Raw genomic sequence first — 14,968 nt, 5'->3', positions numbered from 1 at the left:
CCTGTCACAAAATATTAAGAGATAGAAGAATAAACCTTATTTATTATCTCTTGTATAGTTAGTTGAATAGCTAAAGTAAACGAGGGAAGTGAAGTAAGGGTAGGAGAGGATGTCTAGGGCTAAGTTATAGGTACTTATAAATACTTGATTGGAAACTTTATAGATTCTTTTTTTAAAGAATACAACCCCTTAATTTTTAAAAAAAATTTATTGGGGGTTTAATGGTTTGCAGTGTAAAATTTCTCTATTCTCAAACTAAGAAATATGGTGTTTTTTTTTATGCAACCACAAATGCTTTTTCCTCTTCTAACTAAACTATAACTTTTTCTTGATATTATCTCTCATGTTATGCATAATTAGATTTTCTTAATTATCTCATAAATGCTTTTAGTTTTTTTAATCTTTTATTTACTAAAACATTGTATATCTCTGGTTTATGGTAGTATAGGGGGTTGAGCCTCAGATTTTGGAGCCTCAGGCATAATTTTTGGCATAATTATTATGCCAGCTCCCTTCCTCTTAAAATGTTTTTATAAAGTTATATCTCTTTAGTGTTTTCTTCTAGAGCATCTTTTCTCCACCCCACCCCCTATTTCACTGACTTACAAAAATTGAATAGTTTTCCTGTGGAATATATCCATATCCTGTAGTTTTCTCTGCTTCTTTGTGGTATCATGTGACTTTTTATTACATTTCCTTGAGAGCTTGTTTGGAGGTTCTAGCAGAGGAGCGCAGCTACTCATATACTCTTGATGGAAGACCAGTTGGTCTGTCTCTATTCGGGAAAAGCCGTCCTCTTGGACTGAGCACGTAACTTCAGGAGGGACGCACATGGAGCAGTGAGGGAGGAAGGGGACACCCGCCTAGCCAGAGAGATCAGCAGAATCAACCCTGGTAATCAAGGGGGTGACAGACGTTGCAGCCAGATCACCCTCACATCCTTCTGTTTCCTATATGACATATGACATGTCATGAATAATTAAATTGTTGGGATGTTATGAGGTAAACAAGTATATTATGCATTTAAGAGTTTATTTGAGTAAAAATGAATTCCAACTGGGTAGTGCTAAACCAACAGTGTACACTCTATGAATATTCCACTGACAAAGAGAGAAAATTTTTTTTGTTCCAAATTAATAACAATAATTATTGTACCGTTAACATATTACAAGTAACACATCTGAGACTCAGAAGCCCCAGGTTCAATCCCCAGTACCAAAATATGACACAGGTGAACAGTGCTTTGGTTAAAAGAATTTAAATAATAATAATAATAAACAGATGGAGCTGGATGGTGGAACACCTGGGTGAGCACACATGTTACAGCGCATAAGGAACCAGGTTCAAGCCCCTGGTCCCCACATGCAGGAGGAAAGCTTCACAAGTGGTGAAGCAATGCTGCAGGTGTCTCTCTGTCTCTCTCCCTCTCTATCATCTTCTTCCCTCTCAATTTCTGACCATATTCAATAAATAAAGATAGTAAAAAAATTAAAAAGATGTTACAAATAGGAATCACTCATATCTTGCTGTTTCAGCAACTGAACATCTTGATCCTTACTCATCAGACTGCTAAACTGTTCCTTTTTTCAGAAATGCGGATATTGCCAAAATCTCCTGATAGGTTTGTTTTTAACTGTTGTCATTTACTGAGTCTAAGTAGCTGAATTTCACTCAGGTTCACTGTTGTTTCCTTCAAAAATTAGTTCATCTTTCTGGGCTTGAGATACCAAACAAGCAAGTCTTGACCTCATTCAAAGTCTATGGATATATTCTTCACCAATGACTGACCATGTTCTGTGTGTGACCACAGACAGTGTGAACAGATAGCCACTTCTCTTTAATTTGTTCATCTGGAAACTTCTTTTCCATTCTGAGCCTTTTGAGTTCTACACTGATGTGACTGAAGTCCATTTGCATGGTACCTTATGGATCCTTCATAATAACTGTGTGTCCCTTCAGAGAGATAGTCATATTTTCTGCTATGTTGACAGTCCTGTTGCTAAGAATGGTCTTCACATCCAGAGTAGGTGTAGCTAAAGACTGAAACAAAAAACACTGAAATTATTGATTGGCTGAAGCTTAAAATTAAGCCAAAAACTATTTCTACTATTTATGACGTGTGGGTAAATGGCTTGGTCTGTCTTACTTCACTCTATTTTATTTTTTAAAATATACTTTATTTGTTTTATTTATGGAGAGAGACATACAGAGAGAAAGAGCAGAGCACTATTCAGCTCTGGCTTACAGTGGTGTGTGGGGGACTGAAACTGGGACTTGGGAACCTCAGGCGTGAAAGTCTTTTTGCATAAACATTTTATCTTCCCCACCCTCTTACCTCAATTTATATACTTAAAAATGGGAATGGCACCCCAGAAGGTGGTTCAGGGGTTAGAGCAATGAGTTCACAAGCATGAGGTCCTGAGTTTGATCCCTGGCATCAGATATGCCAGATGGAAATATGTCGTATGCTTTACATTGGCTTGTTCTAGCCCTCCCCCTCCAAGAGAATTGGATGAGTCCTGTTAATTTCGCGGGCCTGCTTGGCCCCGCCCCAAGGGACCCTGGGAGAGGGTTCCGGAGTCCGAGAGTTCCTGAGTTCCCCAGTGACCGAGTTCCTGAGTTCCGGAGTTCGAGAGTGCGAGAGTGCGAGAGTTTCTGAGTTCGAGGGTAAGGGAGAGGGTTCCTGAGTTCCAGAGTAAAAGAGAGAGTGCTTGCGCCGCCGCAAAGAGACAGCAGAGTTCTGTTTGGTGATTAGTTTGTCTTAGTTTATGAATCGTTGTTCTTGAATAAAGAAATACAGCTGCCCTGCAAAAAAAAAAAAAAAAAAACATATTTTTTTCTTTTCTTTCTTTTTTTCTTTTCTCTTTTAACAAAAGCATGTTGTTGTTTTTTTTCCCTACTGGAATACTTGTGAGTAGTTAAAGAGCTTTGGCCAGGCTCTAATAGGTGACTTAAATGACCATGGCTTGAAAACTCCATATCTTAGTCCCTGCTGGTGGGGCCTATGTATAAGGCAACCCTTAGCATGTATTTATTACCTTCAGGAAAATGCCACCTATTCATACAGATGTCACCCTCACATGCACACCTCTTATCCCCACCAACCCTTACATATGAAATACAAGGAATTCTTTCCCTGCAATTAACTTTTGTCTCTGAGATTATTTATTCTTAAATATTTTTCAAAATTATTTTATGGATTTATTTTGGATAGAAATAGAGAGAAGTTAAGAGGGAAAGTGGAGATAGGAGAGAGGAGGGAAGAGAGAGAGAGAGGGAGATCTGTAGCACTGCTTCACCACCTCTGAAACTTTCTCCCCTGAAGGTGGGGAATAGAAGCTTGAACCCAGGTCCTTGTGTATTGCAATAAGTGTATTCAACTGAGTGCACCATCATCTGGACCCTCCAAGATTATTTCACTAAAGTGTAAACAAATATTAAAAGAGATCTGAGACCCTCTGTATTAATTAACCTGGACTCAAACTCCTCCAGTGATTCCAATGAAGTCTAGAAGATTTTTAACATTTGCTAATCATCCTTTTATTAAGGATCTCTGTTTTATCATGCAGTGATATTAAACCAGATTTGAGAATAATATTTTATTTTGCTAAGACAGGCTGAAATAAAAGCAGACCAAACCAGGACTTGTAGAAAAACATGGTGAAGGTCAGTGGAGATGGAAGAATGAAGGGGGAATAAAAGACCTTTCACATGCAAATTCTGTATGGTATAGCTTCACTATCTCCTCGGTCCCTGATTACTGAGTTTAAAGAGTCCTTTGTATGATCTGGATACCATAAAGATATGTCTTTTGTGAATATCCTCTCTCATTCACAGATTTTTAGTTATTTATTATTATTATTTTATTTTTTTACCAGAGCACTGCTCAGCTCTGGCTAATGGTGGTGTGGGGGATTGAACCTGGGACCTTGGAGCTTCTGACATAAGTCTTTTCACATAACCCTTATGCCTCCCCCCCCCCCACTTTCATTCACTGGTTTTTAAAACAGAAATTAAACTTATTTTTGACTGGAGAATTGTGACTTCTAACATCTAAATTAATCAGATAAGAGAAAGATAATTAAAATCATCTTTTTTATTAGCAGCTTTGTGGGTTTTTTTTTTTTTTTTGGTATTTTTATTAGTCGTTTAACAGTGATTTCCAAGATTTTAAGACAATAGGGCTACACCGCTCCCACCACCAAAGTTCTATGCTCCAGTGATAACCACTATAGTTCTCCCAAGGTCTTAGATATGGGTTGGCTATATATATATATTCAAGTTCATATATTTAAATTTTCTATATTCCACATATAAGTGAAATGATCTAGTAGTTGTCCATCATTTCATTACTTAGCTCACTAAGCATAATCACTACCACTTCCATCCATTTTGTCCCAAAGGACACAAATAGTTTTTTTTTTTCTTGGATAGGATAGACAGATACTGAGAGAGGAGAGGGAAATAGAGAGGAAGATGGAAAGAAAGATACCTACAGCCCTACTTTACTGCTTGTGATGTTTCCCTCATGTAGCTGGGAACAGAGGCTTGAAATAGAGTCTCTTTTAATGGATGAGTAGTATTCCATTGAGTATATATCCCATGATTTCTTCTTCTTCTTCCCCCCCCCCCAAATCATCTTCCCAGTGTATCATGTAAAAATATTTCTTGCAATAACAGTTTTCAGTTTGGAAAAAAAAAGCTTTCTTCACTATGTTCATCAATTCATAGTTTATTTATTGAGGATTACTGTACTTCAGGGATTATTCTAATTTAATTTTAGGACAAAGATCAAGAGCAAACCTAACATAAATCTTCCAGGAAGTTTTATGGGCTTACAAAGATGGAAAGCTCACTTGCACCTGTATAAACAAACACTATCACAAACTTTCTTATCTCCTGTTTGGTTTTCTAGAAACTCATTTGAAAGGACAATCTGATCAAATGACTGCATACTCCCCAAGGGCCTTTAAAATGTTTGTTTCTGAACTCTTCTTGTTTTATTCACCAATTAATTCTAAAATATATCATGATCTTTATGCAGCAATACTGAAATCTCCACAATGAAAACTCATCGTCAACCCAACTCCCAAATCTTATAATGATCTCAATGTCACCCTTCAATTGTCAGGATCTTTCTATGGTGCTAAGAATAAACTCAACTTTGTCTCACCAATGGATTGTTTCTCTGATATTTTCTAGAAGCCATTAGTTTATGGGAGTCTATTATAGTTTTAAACATAATCAGCACTTCACCAAAGAAGACATTTACTTTGCCAAACATGATGGGAAACAGATTCATGAAAAAATGCTCATTATCACTTATTATCAGGGACTTCCTGATCAAATCAAGACAAAGAGCTGTCACCTTACATCTGTGAGAATGAACTATGTAAGGAATGGCAGAAACAAGTGCTGGGTAGGGTGTGGAGAAAAAGAACCCCTGTACATTATTGGTGGAGATGTAAATTGACCCAGCCATTATGGAAAACAGTACAGATATATATATCTCAATAAATTAAAAATAGGTCTGCTATATGATTCAACAATTCCACTCTTAGGTATCTAAGGAGAAAAACACTAATTCCAAAAGATACATGCATACCTGTGTTCACTGCAGCACTATTTGCAATAGCCAAAATATAGAAAAACATGAGTACCTAATGATGAGTGGATTAAGAAGACTTGGCACAACGGAATACCACTGGCCTTTTACTTCTTCATAGGTGGGAGCAGAGGGAATCATGTGAAGCAAAGTAAAACATAAGAGGAAAGACAAATACTGGATGATTTCATTCATATGTGCGATAAAAAGAAACAGGTAAGGCAACAAAGTCAAACAAAAACTCCCTTAAACTGCAGAACTGAGGTTATCAAAGTGGGTGGAGGAGGAGATGAATGAAAAGGGAAGTCCAAGGTTTTGTGGTAGAGGGATATTGGCACTTTGCTGGTGTTGTGGTACAGTAACATATATTTTAAAGAGGTATGAAGTTGTACCACTGAAATGCATACAGTGCTTTGCTATTACTACCTCAACAACAACAGGAAAAGAATATCATTTAGGTAAGAAGAAGAAAAAAAAGGACAACTCTTTATAATCATCAGGTAGGTTTCATTATTATTGTGACAGATGAACAAAGACTCAAAGAGGGTTTGCCCTAAGGGGGGTTTGAGTGGAGGGGATGTTTTATGTTGAGATAAGAGTCAGAGCAAAGGCTCTCATGGGAATCTGTCTGTCCAGGTGGTAGCAAAGTGAACAAGGGAAGAGTAATGGGAGATAAGGTCAGAGGTTATATGTGAGTCTGAATGTGGTAATGATGATATGGTGATGAGTGTGTGTGTGTGTGATGCTAATCATGAAGATTTTTGTGGCCAAGTGTGTATTTAATGTGTATCTATAAAATTATACCTGAAAACAATTTCCTGCTTTTAACATTACTTATACTCATGCTTTTCTCATTTCTCTCTATTCAGTATTCCTCAGATTGCAACTCTCAGAACTCCATATTTTCTATTCTCTGTACATTTAACCCAGTCTTACCTTCAAGGTCATATCAGATCCATCACTCAAATAGTACTTAGTGAGTTTGGTTAAGAAGTCAGAGTGAGAACTACATGCCAGCACCAGAGTAGCTCTACAGATGGTCAATCAATGCTGTGGTGTGTGCCTCTATCTCAGAGAAAGAGATAGAGAGAGAGAGAGAGAGAGAGAGAGAGAGAGGAGAGAAAAGAGAGAGAGAGAATAGAAAAGGTCACTGAGTAATATGACACTGAATTTTGCATCCTGCATTTAATTTTTTTAAAAAAGTATGTGTGTTTGTGTGTGTGTGTGTGTGAGAGAGAGAGAGAGAGAGAGAGAATGAGAGTGAGAATGAAGGAATAAAATAGGAAAAGACAGGAAAGAAATAATTTCAGTGCAAAGAATATGGTCATGGTGAGGTCTGCCATGTAGGACTATGTAAGGAAGTGATGTAGCTTTACAAGGAACGCATCTTTTGGTTATAGAGACCAGTTACACTTTTTTGAACCAGGAGAATTTTATTAATTTTAGAGAAATGAGGGCTTTTGATGCAAAAGATGGAAACTCAGGGGCCAAATTAACTGGAAATAAACACAGGAAAAATATAGAAACTAACTATGAAGTGAAAGGAGGATGAACAGCAGTTGGAAAAAATTGCAAGCTAGAATTTTTCAGAGTAGAATGGTTATTTAATCATACTGAAAGGCAGAATGAGAAGAGGCTGATAATGGGCAAGTTGACAAGTCAAAATGAGAAGTTCTTAGTTTTGCATGTTATCAACACGCTTATTTGGTATCTTCATTATTGGTTCAATGAAATGTTATAGAAGGGTCACTTTATTTCCAAATACACTGACCCAGAGCAAAACATCCCCTGTGTACCGTGGCTGGAAGATGTTTTATTCTGTATCCCTCCATCTGGCTTTTAAATAGTCTTCTTCATTATATTAACATGATCTGTTTAAATGCTATTACATTAATATAAAGAAATGAAACACATTTTCTTGCAGAGAAAAACAAACAAAAAAAAGTAGTTAACCTGTCTCTAAGACTTTGAGAGAACTATGGGAGTTAACTTCGAGGGAACTGGAATCAAAGAACTTTAGTGGTGGTGATTGTGGAACTGTACCCTTATTATATTATAATCTTGTCAATCATCATAAATCACTAATTACAGTATATTTAAAAAAACTAATGTTATTTCATTGCTCTATGTGTCTACTTTTGTTCCAAAATTACTTGTCCTATTCTTTTCTTTTTTACCAGACTACTGCTCAGTTCTGACTGACAGTGGTATGGGGAATTGAACTTGGGACTTTATAGCCTCAGGCATGAAAATCTTCTTGAATTACCATTATGCTGTCTTCCCCATCCCAATATCCCACCATTTTGCTTACTATAAGTGTATAGTATAGTTTGAAACCAGGGAGCATATTTCCATTGTTATTCTTTAGCAGTTGAGGGTCTTCATGGCTCCAAACAAATGTCAGCATGATTTGTTCTCTTTTCTTAAAGAATCTCACTGGGTTTCCTGGGAGGTAGTACAGTGGATAAAGTGTTGGATTCACAAACATGAGGCCGTGAGTTTGATTCTCAGAACTGCATGTGCCAGAGTGATGTTCTGGTCCTTTCTTTCTCATTAATAAACAGATAATTCTTTTAAAAAATGAATGTTACTGGAATTTTATAGGGGTTGCATTAAATCAGTCTCTATTTATTTATTTTTTTTTTTTTTGCCTCCAGGGTTATCGCTGGGACTTGGTGCCTGCAATATGAATCTACTGCTCCTGGATCCTATTTTTTCCCTTTTGTTGTCCTTGTTGTTTATTGTTATTACTGTTATTGTTGACGGCTAGGACAGAGAGAAATCAAGAGAGGAGGGGAAGACAGAGAGAGGGAGAGAAAGACACCTGTAGACCTGCTTCACCACTTGTGAAGCGACCCCCCTGCGATCCCTTGGTGGGGAGCCTGGGACTCAAACCAGTATCCTTACTCTGGTCCTTGCGCTTTGCGCCATGTGCGCTTAACCCGCTACACGACCGCCCCGCCCCGGGGTTATATTAAATCTCTATAGTGCTTTGGGTGCATGGTCATAATAACAATGTTAATTTGTCCATCCAAAAGCATACACTATTCCCCATATCCTGTATCTTCTATTTTGACAGAAACTTGCAATTTTCTGTGTACAAATATTTCACCTTTTAAAAACCTACTCAAAAGCACTTAATTTTTAATAAATATTTTATTAGTGCTTAAATATTAATTTACAATATTATAAGATAACAGAAATATAATTCCATACCATTCCCACCACCAGAGTTTCTGTGTCCCTATTTTCTCCATTGGAAATTACAGTAATTCTCCCAAGGTCACAGATGACAAATATCTATCTATATCTATACATTTTTAACCCATTTTTTAATGGTCTTCCCTTCTAAGTCATACCTACATCGATTACTATTTCTGAGTGTCCTTCCTTTTTCCCTCTTTTCTTTTAGAGAAGACAAACAGTGCCTGACTTCCTCTAGTGTTTTCCAGATTTGCCTCCCTTTCACTGATGGTATAAACACAAGATTTCTGGTGACAAATGCTTCAGGTCCTGGTGGAATGGTGGTACAGAACCTTCTGGTTATCATCCCTTATCGTTTACCCCTCTGGGAGTACAGACCAAAAAAATTGGGGTGAGGGGGTGCAGAAGGAAGGAGTTCTGGCTTCTGTAATTGCTTCTCAGCTGGACATGGATATTGGCAGGTCGATCCATACCCCTAACCTGTTTTGATCTTTCCTTATTATTATAGAGTTCTGGAACCAAGGTACTTAATTCTTTGTGGCTCAGTTACCAATAGCATTGTTTTCTTGATTTCCTTGCCTATTTGTAGAAATGAAACAGAATCGTTGCTCAGGAGGGGCCACACAGGATAAAGCATTGGACCCTCAAACATAAAGTACCATGTTAGATCTCTAGCACTGTGTGATTCTCTGGCTCCCTTTCATTCCTTCTCTTTCATAGAGAAATAAGTAAATAATAAAATTTTTCCTAAGAAATGCAAGCGTTTAGTTTATTGATTTTTTAACCTGTTACTTTGCTACACTGGTTTATTGTTTCTAATACTTTTATAATGGACTCTTTAGAAATTTTTTTGTGTATAGTACCATAACATTTGCAAATAGTGAGAGCTTTAGTTATTCTTTTTCATTTTACATACCTTTTCTTACCAGATTGCTGCAATAGAACTTCAAACTATGTTAAATAAGAGCAGTGAAAATGGACATCTTTGTCTATTGTTTGCTTGTTTGTTTGTTTTTTTACATATAGCTTTCACTGTGTTGAGCTGTAACTTCTGCTCCCATTTTCTGAGAGACTTTTTTTTAACCATAAATGTAAATTTATGTAAAAAAACCCATAAACCATAAATTGGATCTTATAAAGACTTTCTCTGCATCTATTAATTTTATCATACAGTTTATATATTTGCTTTTATTTATGTGTTCTTTTAATGATATTATATTAATCAATTTATATAAGATAATGCTAGGTTATATGTATTTTGCCACACTTAAATTTTTTAATTAAAAATAGCTATCCCTAAAAATGTCTACATGAGGTATTTAAGTGAACATATTTTCCTTCTGGTCAAAGAGAGTAAGTATGAGATTCCTTGATTAATGAGAGATTAGGCATTAAAAAAAGAACACATTTCAAAGACTCCTTGTGTTCTTTCAGGTTTTTACCTCCAAAGGATTAGATCATGTAGACTAAAGTAAGATATTATGGTTCCCTTAAGAATGTTTTTCCATTATCCTGATAACATTCTATCTTATTCTTTAAATAAACTTTTAAAAAGTTTCATGGAATTTTAAAAGATCTGTTTATTTTTATAAGACAGGGAGAGAGACCATAGGAGCGATCAGTCACATGTGGCACCAGGGATCAAACCTAGTGCCTCACACATGCAGAAATAAACTCTACCTGTTGACACACATCCCCAGTTTAAACAAATGCTTTTTGAAAGCCTACAAAACATGAGCACACTGCCTTAGGCACTAGGGTAGTGGTGAATCTATCAGATTCACTAAGTTTTTGCCCTCTTTAAACATAGGGTTCTTATGAGAGAGACAACTCATCATAGGATTAATTTGTAATGAATATTATGATATAGAAATTCAAGAGACAAGGAGAAAAAGGTCTGAAATTTAAATTGGAGGTCAATGAAAGTTGACCAGATTGTGGTATAGTAAAGATGATTGAAAAATACTCCCCACTTCCATGCAGGTGATATCTGCTTATCCTTTCTGGGAATCTGGGATGATTACGTGACCTGCTTTGATTAATCAGGTTCACTGAAAATGGGGTTGCATTATTCCAGAAACCAAGAGATCTGTACTTTTTATCTTTGTTGTTTGGAATCTATTTCCATGGAAGTCAACCATCATTAATGAAGGCTTAATACAACTAAGACCACTGTGTTAGGAATGAGGACAGGAATCAGTCACATGGAGTGAAGATGTCTTGGACTGTCTAAACTAGCCACTAAATGAATGTAGTTGAGTAAAGATCCCAGTTGACCCCATACAACACAGAAATTACTACTGGGCTGAGCTGGTTCTAAATTCCTGTCTCATTAGAATCACAAGTAAATAAAAGCAGAGTTCTTTTGAACCACTCTGTAGAGCCACTGTGTTTGTGACACATTAACAGCTAACCAAAAATTGAAAAATTGAACTTTTTCTAGGATAGGCATGATATTTGAGCCTTAACCCATGAATGAGATCTCCTCCCCATCTTTACATCATGGAAATAATTATTTTCCTTTTTAATATTTTTTTCACCTGGTTCATGATGATACCAGAGGTTGAATGTGGAACTTTTGGTGCTTCAAGGCATGAAAGTCTATTTTGTGAACAGCTATGTTATTTTCCCTAGCTCAAGAATGTTTTTCAAATGATGTTTTATAGAACTATTTTTGGACCTCTAAGGAAGAGTGAAGAAAGAGGAAGAAGTCCAATACTTCACAGTGAGGTAGGTTTGAGAGGCAGTAGATAAAGTAGTATTGTCTCCATCCTGTAAACTTCTTATGCCTCCTGAGACCTCTTCTGATACTGATCCTTTCAAATGAAATTTTCTGGGGTTGCTATGTGCCTACTTCCCCAAAAGTCTAGAAGCATTGTTTCACACAAATGGAAATATTTCTCAGAAGGCTTGGACATTTACTTCTACTTTATCAACAACATGTGCTCATTGATGTTGGCAAACTTGCCTCTATCTGTCTTAGAAAAAGACCTAAAATAAGATTAAATGGTAAATAGTATCCATACAATTAATAACCACTTATTTTAAACTTTTAAAAATTTTATTTAATTATTTTATTATTATTTTTTGCCAGAGCACTGCTCAACTCTGGCTTTAATAGTCACTTCTAATTTTCATACATTTACCATATTCCAGTATCCTGTATTAATATCACAACCCCGTGAAAAATCAATTACTATTTATATGTCATGGAAGTTGAAGTTGAGACCAAGAAAATATAAGAAGCTCATCCAATGTTACACTGCAAATAACTAATAGTGCTAATGTGCTCAGTATGATGAGGGAAGGGACTTCCCCATATGTGCTCCAAATCATTCCCAGTTTTTATTTGTGATTAATAGTGAGGAGACTGTAAGATTACAGAGTATAGTTCCACACTGTACCCACTACCAAAGTTATTTGTCTCTACCTTCCCACTTCTCAAGAATAACCTACATAGTTCTAATAAAGTCTTAGAAACAATTTGTTTACTTCTATTTTTCTTTCCTTTTTTTTTTCTTCAAGTTTTTATGTATCAGTTCTCTGTACATATGAGTGAAACTAAAAACAAACAAACAAAACCTGTATGTGGAGGGGCAGATAAAGGGGAGAATGATAAGATGTCTGAATAGAGAGTCCGTGTTTCCCTCTTCCTGAACTCAAGAACTAGGTCACAACAATACATGAAGAATGTACATAGAAGGGCACTTTCTACATCAAGGGATTAGAAAGGCCAGTGTTCAGGCAATTAGACATAGAAAGATGACTTGTAAACACAATGCTTTTTTTTTTGTGCAACAACAAACCAAACAACTGCAATCAAAAGAGATCTATAAGATACAGGACACCAATCCTATAATTACAACTCTGCAACAATAAAAAACAGGAAATTCAAAAATATAAAAGGGGAAAGAGGTAGTAGTAGTAGTAATAACCCTCTTCACGAAGCAATAGTATGCTAGGTCTGGTGGGTGCCATATGAACTGTGGGTGCTATTCAGTCTCCATAACAATAGATCCTTAAGGCAGATTCTGGGGGAAGTTTTGTTTTTTCTTTTTGTCTACTCAAGCCTGCCAGAATTTGTCCTACCAGACACAGAGTGTACATAGCACTGTTACTATGTATAATGATACCTCAGACCCCAGTTGTATATCAGGCCTAAAGGCCTGCCAATGGTGACTATTTTTAAAAATTATTTTATTTATTTATTTATTTATTTATTTTCGCCTCCAAGGTTATTGCTGGGGCTCAGTGCCAGCACTGCGAATCCACTGCTCTTGGAGGCCATTTCCCCCCCCTTTTTTGTTACCCTTATTGTTCTTGTTGTTACTGCTATTGTTGTTATTGGTGTCATTGTTGTTGGATAGGACAGAGAGAAATGGAGAGAGGAGGGGAAAACAGAGACAGAGAGAGAAAGACAGACATCTGCAGACCTGCTTCACTGCTTGTGACACGACCCCCCTACAGGTGGGGAGGCCGGAGGCTTGAACCAGGCTCCTTACGCCAGTCTTTGTGCTTCGTGCCACCTGCACTTAACCCACTGTACTTAACCTGCTGTGCTACCACCTGACCCCCTTCAATGGTGACTATTAAACATTCCTGAGCTTCTGGTCACTACCCAGGTTCAAACACAGATTTATGAATCCAAGTCATCCTTAGCATCAAATATAAGGAGAGGATAGAGGAAATTCCTCACACTGACAGACAATAGCAACAATGTGAAGGACCCCCCCCCAAATTCAGCAGAATTACATAAATTTCCAGAGAAGAACATGAAAATTATGGTATTAAGGATGCTCACCAAAATAAGTTGAAAAAAGACCGAAAGGAAAACCCAGAGGAAGAGTGAAACATAACAGAAATCAGAGATAAATGATATAGTAGATGAGTTAAAAAAACATACAGTAGAGGGAACTACCATCAGAAAGTAGACAGAGGTCAAAGTAGTAAACTGGAGGAAAGGGTAGAGAAAAACATCAAGAGAACCTAGCAAACAAGAAGCAAAAGGACTAAAACAAATGAAGATACTATAGGAGGGACATGAGGCAATATCAACTGGATCGATATCATAGGGGAACAAGAAAGAGAAGAGAGAAAAAGGAATAGAATTGCTACTTGAAGGAGTAAAAGCAGAGAAATTTCCCACACCAAGTAAGGAGACAACCAGACCCAACAAGCCCTAAGAATTCTAAACAAAATAAATTCATCAAATTACATAATAATTAAATTAACAAGGATTAACCATAAAGAATTTTTAAAATAGTAAGAGAAAAACCAAAGAACTTCCTACAAAGAAACTCTTATAAATCTATCAGCTGACTTCTCAACACAATTGACTTCTTTAAGATTTATTAATGAGGGAAAAAGAGATATTTAGGTGACAGATAAATAGACAGATAGATAGAGGAACCAGAGCATCCCTCTGGCACACAAAATGCTTGAGATCAAACTTGAAACTTATGCTTGAGTGTACAGTGCTTCATCTATTGTACCACCACCTGGTCTGCTCAAAATAAATATTAAAAGCCATAAAGAACAGTCAGGATATAGTCTAAGTTTTGAATGGAAAATAACTTCACTCAGGAATATTCTATCTAACTAGGTTATCACCTAAGTTTGAAGAAATGTTGAAGAGTTTTTTCAGATAAATAGCAGTTAGAGGAATTTATTACCACTGAACTGACCCTACAGAATATACTAATGGAACAAACATAAAAGAAAGAATCTCATCTTGATTGGGTAAATAAAGAAGTAACGCAAGGGAAAGCAAGTACAAACAAATGAAAACAAACATCTGCACTTGGAATGCAGAAATGAGGTTATCAAAGGAGATTGCATAAGCAAGGTCTGGGTTGTCACGTCATGGTGTAGAGGTGTCCAGTGGATTTTGGTAGCATAATATTGGTACTTTGGTTGCAGGTGTAGTAGAATAACAAATTTTGTAGAGGTGTGAAACTGTACTCTAAAACAATAGCAGCTTAATAATCCAAGATAATCTCAAAAAGAAACACATTTTTTCAATGTTAAGAATTTTTATTAGGAGGGGTTAATAGTTTACAGTTAGCAGTAAAATACAGTAGTTTCTATATGTGTAACATTTCTCAGTTTTCCATATAGCAATTCAACTCCTAAGTCCTCCTCTGCCATCATGTTTCAGGA

The sequence above is a fragment of the Erinaceus europaeus genome, chromosome 4 (assembly GCF_950295315.1).
Source record: "Erinaceus europaeus chromosome 4, mEriEur2.1, whole genome shotgun sequence".
In the NCBI taxonomy this organism is placed as follows: Eukaryota; Metazoa; Chordata; class Mammalia; order Eulipotyphla; family Erinaceidae; genus Erinaceus; species Erinaceus europaeus.
This window is presented reverse-complemented; position numbering follows the sequence as displayed.